At 42.3% G+C, this 13199-nt stretch overlaps 1 long non-coding RNA gene across 1 annotated transcript; it reads right to left on the bottom strand.

The window, feature by feature from the left end:
- Positions 1 to 11379: 11379 nt before the first annotated feature.
- LOC143769220 (uncharacterized) lies at positions 11380 to 12409 on the bottom strand. The gene is made up of 3 exons (XR_013214276.1): positions 12382 to 12409; positions 11671 to 11764; positions 11380 to 11443 (listed from the first exon to the last, which is right to left on the bottom strand). It is a non-coding gene; the product is annotated as an uncharacterized LOC143769220 (long non-coding RNA).
- Positions 12410 to 13199: the final 790 nt, after the last annotated feature.

Genomic DNA, 13199 nt, shown 5'->3' with positions numbered 1-13199 from the left:
GTATCTGGAGGAAAATGCTGTCATTGAATGTAAATACATTGTGATTTAGAATAAATTCCAATAGAATCAAGATCAGGTCGGCAATGGGGGGATGAATGTTACTGGATCGTAAAAACCACCCTGTGGCCTTCAGACCATCTGCATGTCGAATAGACGTATACAACGCCTCGACATCCGCAGTGACCATGACGACATTATCCTCCATTTGTAGTTGATCAAGGCGCCGAAGGACTGCTGTAGTGTCCTTGACGTATGATGGTAAAGTAGAGACAATGGGTTTCAACACGTAGTCTACAATATGTGATGCAATCTCACATAGTCCCCCAATACCTGCAACAATTGGTCGTCCGGGTGGATCCAGGGGGTTCTTGTGCAGCTTGGGAATGATATAAAATGTGGGCAACCTGGGGTGGAGATTCTTGATAGTGTCAACTAGTTTCTTGGAGATGATGCCCTCCATGTACGCTTTATCAAGAATGTTGACCAGCTCATCCTGGAAGGAAGATAAAGGGTTAGTTGTCATCTTGCGGTAGCATGTCGCATCATCCAGCAGCTTGTACACCTGTCTCTCGTACATCTGGCATGGCCAGATGACGAGGTTACCCCCTTTATCTGCCGGTTTGTATACCACGTCTTTCCAAGTTTTCAATTCCGCCAGCGCCATACGTTCCATTTTGTTTAAATTTGATGGATTGTGGCATTTGCCCGCTAGCTGCTCAATATCCTTCGTTACGAATTTTGTGAACACTTCTACCGCTGGGCACAAACTTAATGCGGGAAATTTTTTAGATCTACTGTACAGGTGACTAGGGATATTACTCATCTCTGCGGCTGCATTTTCTTCCTCCAGGGAAATCAAGGCTTCCAATGCTTCAATCTCCTCAGGTGTCGTCTGTGTATCCAAAGAAGTTTTTTTGTAGTGTAATTTTTTTAAAATTATTTTTCTTGACAATAAATGGGTATCCTTAATGGCTATGAATGCATCTATTCGGGAGGAAGGGGAGAAGTTAAGGCCTCGTTCCAGCACCTCATTTTGAATCGGCGTGATTTCGTGTTGTGACAGATTAATTACCTTAAACTTATCTTTACTCTTTTGACGTCGCTGTGCTTTATTGAACATTTCGGGAACCTGCTTTCTGCGTGCCCCATTTCTTAAACTAAAGTCCCTCCGGTCCTCTATATCATTTGTTCTTGTGTGACTTTCCGTACCCGAAGTGCTAGATGCCACCGATGGTTCTCTAGATCTCCTGATACCTGAGACATCACTCCTCCTATTCTGCCACTTGTAGACTTTATCCGTATCATATCCCGTCACATCACGTATAAACTTTTTCAGTTTACCCTGGCTCACCTCCTCCTCCCACTTTATAGTATCCATTTCAAGTTCTTTAAGCCATTTATCCAAGACCTCCCTAGGTACGTCCTTATTCAATGTGGTCTGTATACTCTCCAATTCCTTATCCATTTCTGCCAGGGAAAGAGTGTTCTTTTCTATGAGGATTTGGATAAATTCACAGGAGCATGTGGTTGCTGCTGTTGTCCATCGTTTTGTCAAACTCTCTTCTTGTAACTCAAAAGTTGGGTATAGTTGGACCCTCAGACCCCTCGGAATTATTTTTTTAGATAAATAATTCTCGAGTGTGGTTCGATTCCACCATAGCTTGGTTTTGCGATATAATATGTTCCTGTAGCGGTGCATTATCTCCTTGTAATCTTTAGAGATATCCTGCAAAACTGTTACGGTGCTTTGTTTAAAAATATCTGTAGCTTTAATTCGCCAGGAGCTCTCCTTGGCCTTCAAATCCATCACAATAGATGGTCTATTATAATAACACAAAATATCAAATATTTTATATTAAGATAAATCCTCAGCTATATTTAAAGCCTACCCTATTATACTGTACATGGACAACAATTACTTAAACAGTAATGAACTACAATCTGATAAACAAATGTCCTGCTATAATGACTGGCACTTCTCAACACATGCTACTCCAAGTTCTGTCTGACATAATCAGACAGTCAAAAACAAAGTGATCCAGAAAAAGATTAAATTAAAGCTTTATTGTTACAAATTAATCACATACTAAAATGTCCAAAGCACCCTAACAAGGTGGGAGGCCGAATGGCATATATCACACTAAGTAAATGGTCTAACAGAAAATGAATGGTCTAACAGAAAATACCAGTTGTATCCCCTACACCTGTACTATATATTTCCCGCTGCCTAAGCATACTTGTAGCACAGATATAAAATGACCAGGGGTAATATTTACCTGTGATACTGCGTCCCACCTCACCCCAACGCGCGTTTCGCACCAAGCTTCTTCCGGGGGCGTGTCTGAGGTGGGAAATTGTGGGGTTCTTATCTTGCCCAAGAGCCAATGTGATACCGCAAAGTGATCATGTGACCGAGAATATAACGCGGTGTCCCTGTGTATTTTTGGCGCATGCGCCGTCCACCTTGCCCCTTATAGCAAATGGTCACTTCCGGACCTGCGCCTGTTGGAACGCTTACTGGTACGCAAGCTATCCAAATGTAAGCGCATTCGGAACTGAACGGAGCCGCGGACAGGCGCATGCGCACAGCCCAGAACATGTCAATGAATGCCAGAGGAACCGTATAGAGTGCAGTACTAGTTTCAGCTCTACTATCATTCTAATTATTGTCCCATTAGCTTTTAGGAACATGTGACCTTTTTTCTTCTTTTTGCTGGGATGAGCCATCCGGAGTGCAGGCCTTTACTTCATCGACTGGACGGAAAAAAAGATCCGTATCACACAAAGCAGGAAACTCCATCAATCACGCGGTTCCAGGAAATTAGATCATGGAGCATTACAAGAGTAATCCCTGTAGAGTACTATAGGGTTTGGACTAACTGATTTAACCCCTTCCCGACATTTGACGTACTATCCCGTCGAGGTGGGGTGGGCCCGTATGACCGCCGACGGGATAGTACGTCATACGCGATCGGCCGCGCTCACGGGGGGAGCGCGGCCGATCGCGGCCGGGTGTCAGCTGCATATCGCAGCTGACATCCGGCACTATGTGCCAGGAGCGGTCACGGACCGCCCCCGGCACATTAACCCCCGGCACACCGCGATCAAACATGATCGCGATGTGCCGGCGGTGCAGGGAAGCATCGCGCAGGGAGGGGGCTCCCTGCGGGCTTCCCTGAGACCCCCGGAGCAACGCAATGTGATCGCGTTGCTGCGAGGGTCTTACCTCCCTCCCTGCCTGCTCCAGACCCGGATCCAAGATGGCCGCGGATCCGGGTCCTGCAGGGAGGGAGGTGGCTTCACAGAAGCCTGCTCAGAGCAGGCACTGTGAAGCAGCCTGCACTTCTCGCAGATCGGTGATCTGTCAGAGTGCTATGCAAACTGGCAGATCACCGATCTGTATTGTCCCCCCCTGGGGCAAAGTAAAAAAGTTAAAACAAAAATTTCCAAATGTGTAAAAAAAAATAAAAAAAAATATTCCAAAATAATGAAAAAAAAAAAAATATATTATTCCCATAAATACATTTCTTTATCTAAATATAAAAAAAAACAAAACAATAAAAGTACACATATTTAGTATCGCCGCGTCCGTAACGACCCGACCTATAAAACTGGCCCACTAGTTAACCCCTTCAGTAAACACCGTAAGAAAAAAAAAACGAGGCAAAAAACAACGCTTTATTATCATACCGCCGAACAAAAAGTGGAATAACACGCGATCAAAAAGACAGATATAAATAACCATGGTACCGCTGAAAGCGTCATCTTGTCCCGCAAATAACGAGCCGCCATACAGCATGATCAGCAAAAAAATAAAAAAGTTATAGTCCTGAGAATAAAGCGATGCAAAAATAATTATTTTTTCAATAAAATAGTTTTTATCGTATAAAAGCGCCAAAACATAAAAAAATGAGATAAATGAGGTATCGCTGTAATCGTACTGACCCGAAGAATAAAACTGCTTTATCAATTTTACCAAACACGGAACGGTATAAACGCCTCCCCCAAAAGAAATTCATGAATAGCTGGTTTTTGGTCATTCTGCCTCACAAAAATCGGAATAAAAAGCGATCAAAAAATGTGACGTGCCCAAAAATGTTACCAATAAAAACGTCAACTCGTCCCGCAAAAAACAAGACCTCACATGACTGTGGACCAAAATATGGAAAATTTATAGCTCTCAAAATGTGGTAACGCAAAAAATATTTTTTGCAATAAAAAGCGTCTTTCAGTGTGTGACGGCTGCCAATCATAAAAATCCGCTAAAAAACCCGCTATAAAAGTAAATCAAACACCCCTTCATCACCCCCTTAGTTAGGGAAAAATAAAAAAAAAGTATTTATTTCCATTTTCCCATTAGGGCTAGGGTTGGGGCTAGGGTTAAGGCTACAGTTAGGGTTGGGGCTAAAGTTAGGGTTAGGGTTTGGATTACATTTACGGTTGGGAATAGGGTTGGGATTAGGGTTAGGGGTGTGTCAGGGTTAGAGGTGTGGTTAGGGTTACTGTTGGGATTAGGGTTAGGGGTGTGTTTGGATTAGGGTTTCAGTTATAATTGGGGGGTTTCCACTGTTTCGGCACATCAGGGGCTCTCCAAACGCGACATGGCGTCCGATCTCAATTCCAGCCAATTCTGCGTTGAAAAAGTAAAACAGTGCTCCTTCCCTTCCGAGCTCTCCCGTGTGCCCAAACAGGGGTTTACCCCAACATATGGGGTATCAGCGTACTCAGGACAAATAGGACAACAACCTTTGGGGTCCAATTTCTCCTGTTACCCCTGGGAAAATACAAAACTGGGGGCTAAAAAATAATTTTTGTGGGAAAAACAAAATTTTTTTATTTTCACGGCTCTGCGTTATAAACTGTAGTGAAACACTTGGGGGTTCAAAGTTCTTACAACACATCTAGATAAGTTCCTTGGGGGGGTCTAGTTTCCAAAATGGGGTCACTTGTGTGGGGCTTCTACTGTTTAGGTACATTAGGGGCTCTGCAAACGCAATGTGACGCCTGCAGACCATTCCATCTAAGTCTGCATTCCAAATGGCGCTCCTTCCCTTCCGAGCCCTCCCATGCATCCAAACGGTGGTTCCCCCCACATATGGGGTATCAGCGCACTCAGGACAAATTGGACAACAACTTTTGGGGTCCAATTTCTCCTGTTACCCTCAGGAAAATACAAAACCGGGGGCTGAAAAATATTTTATGTGGGAAAAATTTTTAGTTTTATTTTTACGGCTCTGCATTATAAACTTCTGTGAAGCCCTTGGTGGGTCAAAGCGCTCACCACACATCTAGATAAGTTCCTTAGGCGGTCTACTTTCCAACATGGTGTCACTTGTGGGGGGTTTCTACTGTTTAGATACATTAGGGGCTCTGCAAACGCAATGTGACGCCTGCAGACCATTCCATCTAAGTCTGCATTCCAAATGGCGCTCCTTCACTTCCGAGCCCTTCCATGCGTCCAAACGGTGGTTCCCCCCCACATATGGGGTATCAGCGCACTCAGGACAAATTGGACAACAACATTTGGGGTCCAATTTCTCCTGTTACCCTCGGGAAAATACAAAACTGGGGGCTAAAAAATAATTTTTGTGGGAAAAAATTTTTGTTTTATTTTTATGGCTCTGCATTATTAACTTCTGTGAAGCCCTTGGTGGGTCAAAGCGCTCAAAACACATCTAGATAAGTTCCTTAGGGGGTCTACTTTCCAAAATGGTGTCACTTGTGGGGGGTTTCAATGTTTAGGCACATCAGTGGCTCTCCAAACGCAACATGGCGTCCCATCTCAATTCCTGTCAATTTTGCATTGAAAAGTCAAACGGTGCTACTTCCTTTCCGAGCTCTCCCATGCGCCCAAACAGTGGTTTACCCCCACATATGGGGTATCAGCGTACTCAGGACAAATTGTACAACAACTTTTGGGGTCCAATTTCTCCTGCTACCCTTGGAAAAATACAAAACTGGGGGCCAAAAAATAAGTTTTGTGGGAAAAAAAAGATTTTTTATTTTCACGGCTCTGCGTTGTAAACTGTAGTGAAACACTTGGGGGTTCAAAGTTCTCACAACACATCTAGATAAGTTCCTTGGGGGGTCTAGTTTCCGATATGGGGTCACTTGTGGGGGGTTTGTACTGTTTGGGTACATCAGGGGCTCTGCAAATGCAACGTGACGCCTGCAGACCAATCCATTTAAGTCTGCATTCCAAATGGCGCTCCTTCCCTTCCGAGCTCTGTCATGCGCCCAAACAGTGGTTCCCCCCCACATATGGGGTATCAGCATACTCAGGACAAATTGGACAACAACTTTTGAGGTCCAATTTATCCTGATACCCTTGTGAAAATACAAAACTGGGGGCTAAAAAATCATTTTTGTGAAAAAAAAAGAATTTTTATTTTTACGGCTCTGCATTATAAACTTCTGTGAAGCACTTGTTGGGTCAAAGTGCTCACCACCATCTAGATAAGTTCCTTAGGGGGTCTACTTTCCAAAATGGTGTCACTTGTGGGGGGTTTCAATGTTTAGGCACATCAGGGGCTCTCCAAATGCAACATGGCGTCCCATCTCAATTCCAGTCAATTTTGCATTGAAAAGTCAAATGGCGCTCCTTCCCTTCCGAGCTCTGCCCTGCGCCCAAACAATGGTTTACACCCACATATGGGGTATCAGCGTACTCAGGACAAATTGCACAACAATTTTTGAGGTCCAATTTCTTCTCTTACCCTTGGGAAAATAAAAAATTGGGGGCGAAAAGATCATTTTTGTGAAAAAATGATTTTTTATTTTTACCGCTCTGCATTATAAACTTCTGTGAAGCACTTGTTGGGTCAAAGTGCTCACCACACATCTAGATAAGTTCCTTAGGGGGTCTACTTTCCAAAATGGTGTCACTTGTGGGGGGTTTCAATGTTTAGGCACATCAGGGGCTCTCCAAATGCAACTTGGCGTCCCATCTCAATTCCAGTCAATTTTGCATTGAAAAGTCAAATGGCGCTCCTTTCCTTCCGAGCTCTGCCATGCGCCCAAACAGTGGATTACCCCCACATATGGGGTATCAGCGTACTGAGGACAAATTGTACGACAAATTTTGGGGTCTATTTTCTCCTGTTACCCTTGGTAAAATAAAACAAATTGGATCTGAAATAAATTTTGTGTGAAAAAAAGTTAAATGTTCATTTTTATTTAAACATTCCAAAAATTCCTGTGAAACACCTGAAGGGTTAATAAACTTCTTGAAAGTGGTTTTGAGTACCTTGAGGGGTGCAGTTTTTAGAATGGTGTCACACTTGGGTATTTTCTATCATATAGACCCCTCAAAATGACTTCAAATGAGATGTGGTCCCTAAAAAAAAATGGTGTTGTAAAAATGAGAAATTGCTGGTCAACTTTTAACCCTTATAACTCCGTCACAAAAAAAAATTTTGGTTCCAAAATTGTGCTGATGTAAAGTAGACATGTGGGAAATGTTACTTATTAAGTATTTTGCGTGACATATGTCTGTGATTTAAGGGCATAAAAATTAAAAGTTGGAAAATTGCGAAATTTTCTAAATTTTCGCCAAATATTCGTTTTTTTCACAAATAAACGCAAGTTATATCGAAGAAATTTTACCACTATCATGAAGTACAATATGTCACGAGAAAACAATGTCAGAATCGCCAAGATCCGTTGAAGCGTTCCAGAGTTATAACCTCATAAAGGGACAGTGGTCAGAATTGTAAAAATTGGCCCGGTCATTAACGTGCAAACCACCCTTGGTGGTGAAGGGGTTAAATCAACTCTGTGGATCTATTCACTAACGGATCGTTGTTTATGGTCTAGTAATTTTTTTGTCTGGTTGCTTCACACTGTCTGTATGGAACTTAGAACTAGTAACATAGGGTTGGAATATTCAGCTTTATGGGGAGATGGATTTTAGGCTATTTATTTATGGGTATCTATATGTATGGGGGTATCACTATTGAATGTAATGTTGTTAAACTAATATTAAAGTCACTTTAAATTATTTAATGTGCACGGTCACTTTAATATAATTGACACTTGGGAGTCACCGAGGAAATATAAGCGTTATATATGTTAGTCACGGCGATTTATGGTATAATATGTATGGGAGCAATATGTATGCACATTGTCACTTTATAGAAGGATTTATTATCCCACCATCTAAGAATGGTAAATATGGTGTTTTCCATACCATACTTAAATTATATTCACTACATGCACTTTCAGCACTAAGCACTTTTCTAGTTGGATCCCAACAGAGCTGAAACTAGTACTGCACTCTATACGGTTCCTCTGGCATTCATTGACATGTTCTGGGCTGTGCGCATGCGCCTGTCCGCGGCTCCGTTCAGTTCCGAATGCGCTTACATTTGGATAGCTTGCGTACCAGTAAGCGTTCCAACAGGCGCAGGTCCGGAAGTGACCATTTGCTATAAGGGGCAAGGTGGACGGCGCATGCGCCAAAAATACCCTGGGACACCGCGTTATATTCTCGGTCACATGATCACTTTGCGGTATCACATTGGCTCTTGGGCAAGATAAGACCCCCACAAGTTCCCACCTCAGACACGCCCCCGGAAGAAGCTTGGTGCGAAACGCGCGTTGGGGTGAGGTGGGACGCTGGGACGCAGTATCACAGGTAAATATTACCCCTGGTCATTTTATATCTGTGCTACAAGTATGCTTAGGCAGCGGGAAATATATAGTACAGGTGTAGGGGATACAACTGGTATTTTCTGTTAGACCATTTTCTGTTAGACCATTTACTTAGTGTGATATATGCCATTCAGCCTCCCACCTTGTTAGGGTGCTTTGGACATTTTAGTATGTGATTAATTTGTAACAATAAAGCTTTAATTTAATCTTTTTCTGGATCACTTTGTTTTTGACTGTCTGATTATGTCAGACAGAACTTAGGAGTAGTATGTGTTGAGAAGTGCCAGTCATTATAGCAGGACATTTGTTTATCAGGTTCAATAGATAATGCAGAAGAGACGCAGGATGTAATGACGTCAGCTACCTTACCACTGATATCATAAGTGGTTTTGAAAGGAAAGACATAGGAGACACGGTACTGGTATCAAAACACTTTGTTTATTAACAACAAAAATTAGGAACATTTAAAACATGACTGGTACAGACCCAAACCCAACAGAACATTTTACACAATATCATCTTGCCATGCCACACGTCCGCTGTGAGAAACAAAGCAGGCAGCAAATTGGCTCCGCATGTGGGCAAGTTCAACAGTTGACCGCAGAGGGTGATGCTGGTAATCTTTCAATGGGTTTGCAACTAGTTCATCCAGTTCAATGTTGGGTTGCTCCTTAGCCATTATGTAATTGTGGAGAACCACACAGGCTCATTGACTGTCTCCATTTTTAGATTAAATGCTGTCCCAAGAAAGCGCCATTTTGAGACAGGAAACCCAAAGGTACACTCAACTGTTCTTCGGGCCCTGGTCAGTCTGTAGTTATAATTCCTTTTACTGTTGTTCAAGTTCCAACTGGAATATGCCTTCAGTAGGTTTTCACACATCTGAAAGGCCTCATCCCCAACCATAACAAATGGCATCGGTGGGCCTTGAGTGTTGGGGAGAGGTCGTTGCAGGGGAAAATTAAAATTTTTGCCATACAAACGTCGGCCCATATCCGAGTTCTTGAAAGTCTGGGAGTCATTGCCACGGCCAAAAGCTCCAATGTCCACGGCGATAAAGTGACAGTCCGCATCTGCTATTGCCATGAGCACTACAGAAAAATATTTCTTGTAGTTAAAGTACTCCAATCCAGATGTGCTTTCCATCCACTGCTCCCAAACATTTTGGGAAATTACACACTCTCCAGAATTTGTCAGCAATTTCCATCCACATTTCCGCTTTGGGTAGGGAGATAAATTCATCCCTGAGAACGTTCCACAAAGCCCGGCAGGTGTCCGCAACTATTCCAGACAAGGTGGAAATTCCAAGCCGGTACTGAAATGGAGCGATGATAAGCTCCGATAGCCAGGAATCTGAAAAAAAAAATTTAACAAATTACGAACAATTCTATTTATGGTGGGGTTTTGCTAAACACATTAAGGAAAATACAAATAATACATGGCAGAACAATAATAATTACGACAGGTGTTTACAATTATTACGTACCTTAGTGTGACCAGGAATCGCTCTACGGAGCTGGGTGTCCTGTCTCCGGATGGCTCCTTGGACACGACCAAGCACATCCCGAAAGGTCTCTTGAGACATCTTTGTATATTCTGGGAATTTCTCCGGGTTGGCATTAAGCTTGCTGTATAGCGTGTGGTAGGCTCCACGGCTCTCCCGGATTTCAATAATGGGGTGTCTTCAATAACGTCGACGCCGTGTTCTCTGTCTTTCTCTATTTCTTTGTTGCTCACAAGCAAACGCATAGGCAAGAAACAACTTTATACTTAAATCCAGGTTGAGATAAAAGCTCTCCATGCGAAGATCCATCGTGACACAGGATACAGTAGCAAACTGTAAAGATTTCAGCTGTCAAAGGGTCTATATAAAGATATCCCATAACACACGCCCACTGTTGTCCCATTGGCGGTGTCTGTTTATCTACATTTCTCTCCTGTAAAATTTTCCATCATGCGCACAAAAAATGCAAACGCATAAAAAAGCATGTAAACGCGTTTTTTGACCGTTTGCATAAGCTTATGCGTCTAAAAAACGCGTTTGCAGGCGGTATATAGTGCGTTTCACGTTGCGGCTTAAATGCTGCGGATTATACCGCAAATGTGAAACTAGCCTTACTCTTCCTATAAAACCTGGCCAGACCCTCTCTGTCCTGCAAGTGAAATCTCTGCTTCCTTACTCTTAGGAGAAAATGGTGTGCACTCAGATCGTAGAAAAAGAGGTGCTGGTGAAACGGACCATGTGGCTCGAGTAATCACGTATTGTAAATCACCGCACACTCAAAATTGGGATAATGCAAAAATATTTAACAAGTTTATTCAGGATAACAAAAAAATTGCCACAAATGATTCTATGCAGGAATATAGACAGGCCAAAACCCAACGTTTCAACCCTCCCGGGTCTTACTCATGGGGTTAGTATGGAAATAAAGGAACAATATCACACTTCATGCAGCAGCATTAGGCCAAGGAAATAAATAATACATAACAAATACAAAGTGCTAGAAAAGACAATACAATAATCATAAAGACCAATCAAAGTATAACAAAGAACATTGCGCATAACTATGCAGCCAGAAATGGTTGCGGACTACTAGTTAGAAACAGTAATGTTTTGTCAAGGATGTAAGGCTTTTTAGAGTAAGAAACAATGAACAAAAAGCATAGGTAATGAAACTATAAGATGAGGCAATAATAGGTGCAACATAAGCTGGTTACCTTGGTTCCGGGTAAGTATGTATTAGTGGCAAAGTAGAAGAGAAGGACAGCCACCTTAATACATTTCCAGGCACTGTGATGAGTGATGAGAATAGCAGTGTTATATACAATATGTGTAGTCAATGGAACACCTAGAGGTAACCCGTACCTTGAAGCATAACAGTATTCTCTACAATACGTATTCATCGTAACAGGGCCTAGGATAATGTACCAAATTTATATTGTAAAGAAAAGACATAAGCAACACTCCTGTTGAGGAGCAGCCATGTGAGTAGTGGGTGTTATGGGAAAGTTAAATACCTCATCATAGGAAAAAAGGGCATCCACGTTTGTAGCAGGTTTTCCTGGTAAATGGTGAGCGTCTAAATAGGTGGCTGTCTCATCAGTGGTAGGTCTGTAGATATACAGTAAATCCGTATGTAAAGTCATGCGTGGTAGTCATTGAGGGCGCAGCTTTATGCCCCGTAGAGAAATAGCCTAGTTACCTGTGATGTCCCGTCCTGTCTGAATAAGCGGCGCTCCCGCTCCTTGCTGTATGTGCTGGTACTGGGTGTAGAGAGGCGGCGAGTTTAAATGCCGCCGCAATCATCTCCGACCCGTAAGTGATGTGGCGCACTGAATGGGGGATACCGCGCATGCGCGGTCAACGTTAGCGGATGCGTTCATGTGAGGGCATAGGAATGCCATAATGTGGGTGTTAGCTAGTGCGGTCACATGTGCGGCTGTACCAATGGTGTCAGTAGGAGGCTATTAAGTTTGGGACCTACGTGGAATCCCAGGGATTTGTAAAATTGGTGCTGATAAAGCTTCAGGGGGATATAATTAGGGAGGAAGCATATGTAATAGGGTCCTAATTTAAATCCTAGAGGTGCCATTGTTTATGCCGTATGTAATGGAATAATAAATAAAAATAATAAAATAGAAGTGGAAGGACCAAGTATTAGTCAATGAGAAAACCTATCAGTAGTATTATATGAGATGGGTAGTGGAAGATAGCAGTTGGGAACTCACCTAATGAGATGAAGAGTCAGCGTGTCTGGAAAGTAAAGTACATGATTAGTGGAAAATTGTAGTAGCCAGTAACTTTCTCTGTTGAGTCCCTTAGGGGTTAAGGTATCCAACTTGTGGATCCAAAATGTTTCTCTTTAATTTAAGTTGTTTAACATGATTGCCACCTCTTCTGGGTCTAGGTAAATGTTCAATCACTTGATATTTTAATTGGGCAACAGTATGTCTGAATTTGACAAAGTGTTCAGGAATGGGTAGCCACGTCTTGCTACAGCGAATGGTGGATTTATGGCTTGATATGCGATCCTTAACGTGCTGTGTCGTCTCCCCTACATACTGTACACTATGTTCCAAATTATTATGCAAATTACGTTTTTCTCAGATTTTCTTAAATGGTCTGTGTAAATGACAGTCAGTCTAATAAAAGTCATCACCCGTTAGACTATAGATCGAATTTTATTGAAGAAACCTCACAATTATAACAGTATAATCTCCAAAATGAATAAAAACTCAAAATGCACTATTCCAAATTATTATGCACAGTAGAATTTCTAAACACTTGATATGTTTTAAAGAAATTAAAATGCTCATTTGTTGAATTTGCAGCATTAGGAGGTCACATTCACTGAACAAAAAAGCTATTTAACTCCAAAACATCCTAACAGGCCAAGTTAGGCTACTTTCACACTAGCGTTTTTTTGCATACGTCGTTTTGGCGAAAAAACGCATCCTGCAAAATTGTCTGCAGGATGCGTTTTTTCCCCATAGATTTACATTGGCGACGCATTGCGACGAATGCACACACGTTGCAACCGTCGTGC

This window comes from Ranitomeya variabilis, chromosome 4 (genome assembly GCF_051348905.1).
Source record: "Ranitomeya variabilis isolate aRanVar5 chromosome 4, aRanVar5.hap1, whole genome shotgun sequence".
NCBI lineage: Eukaryota > Metazoa > Chordata > Amphibia > Anura > Dendrobatidae > Ranitomeya > Ranitomeya variabilis.
This window is presented reverse-complemented; position numbering and strand designations above follow the sequence as displayed.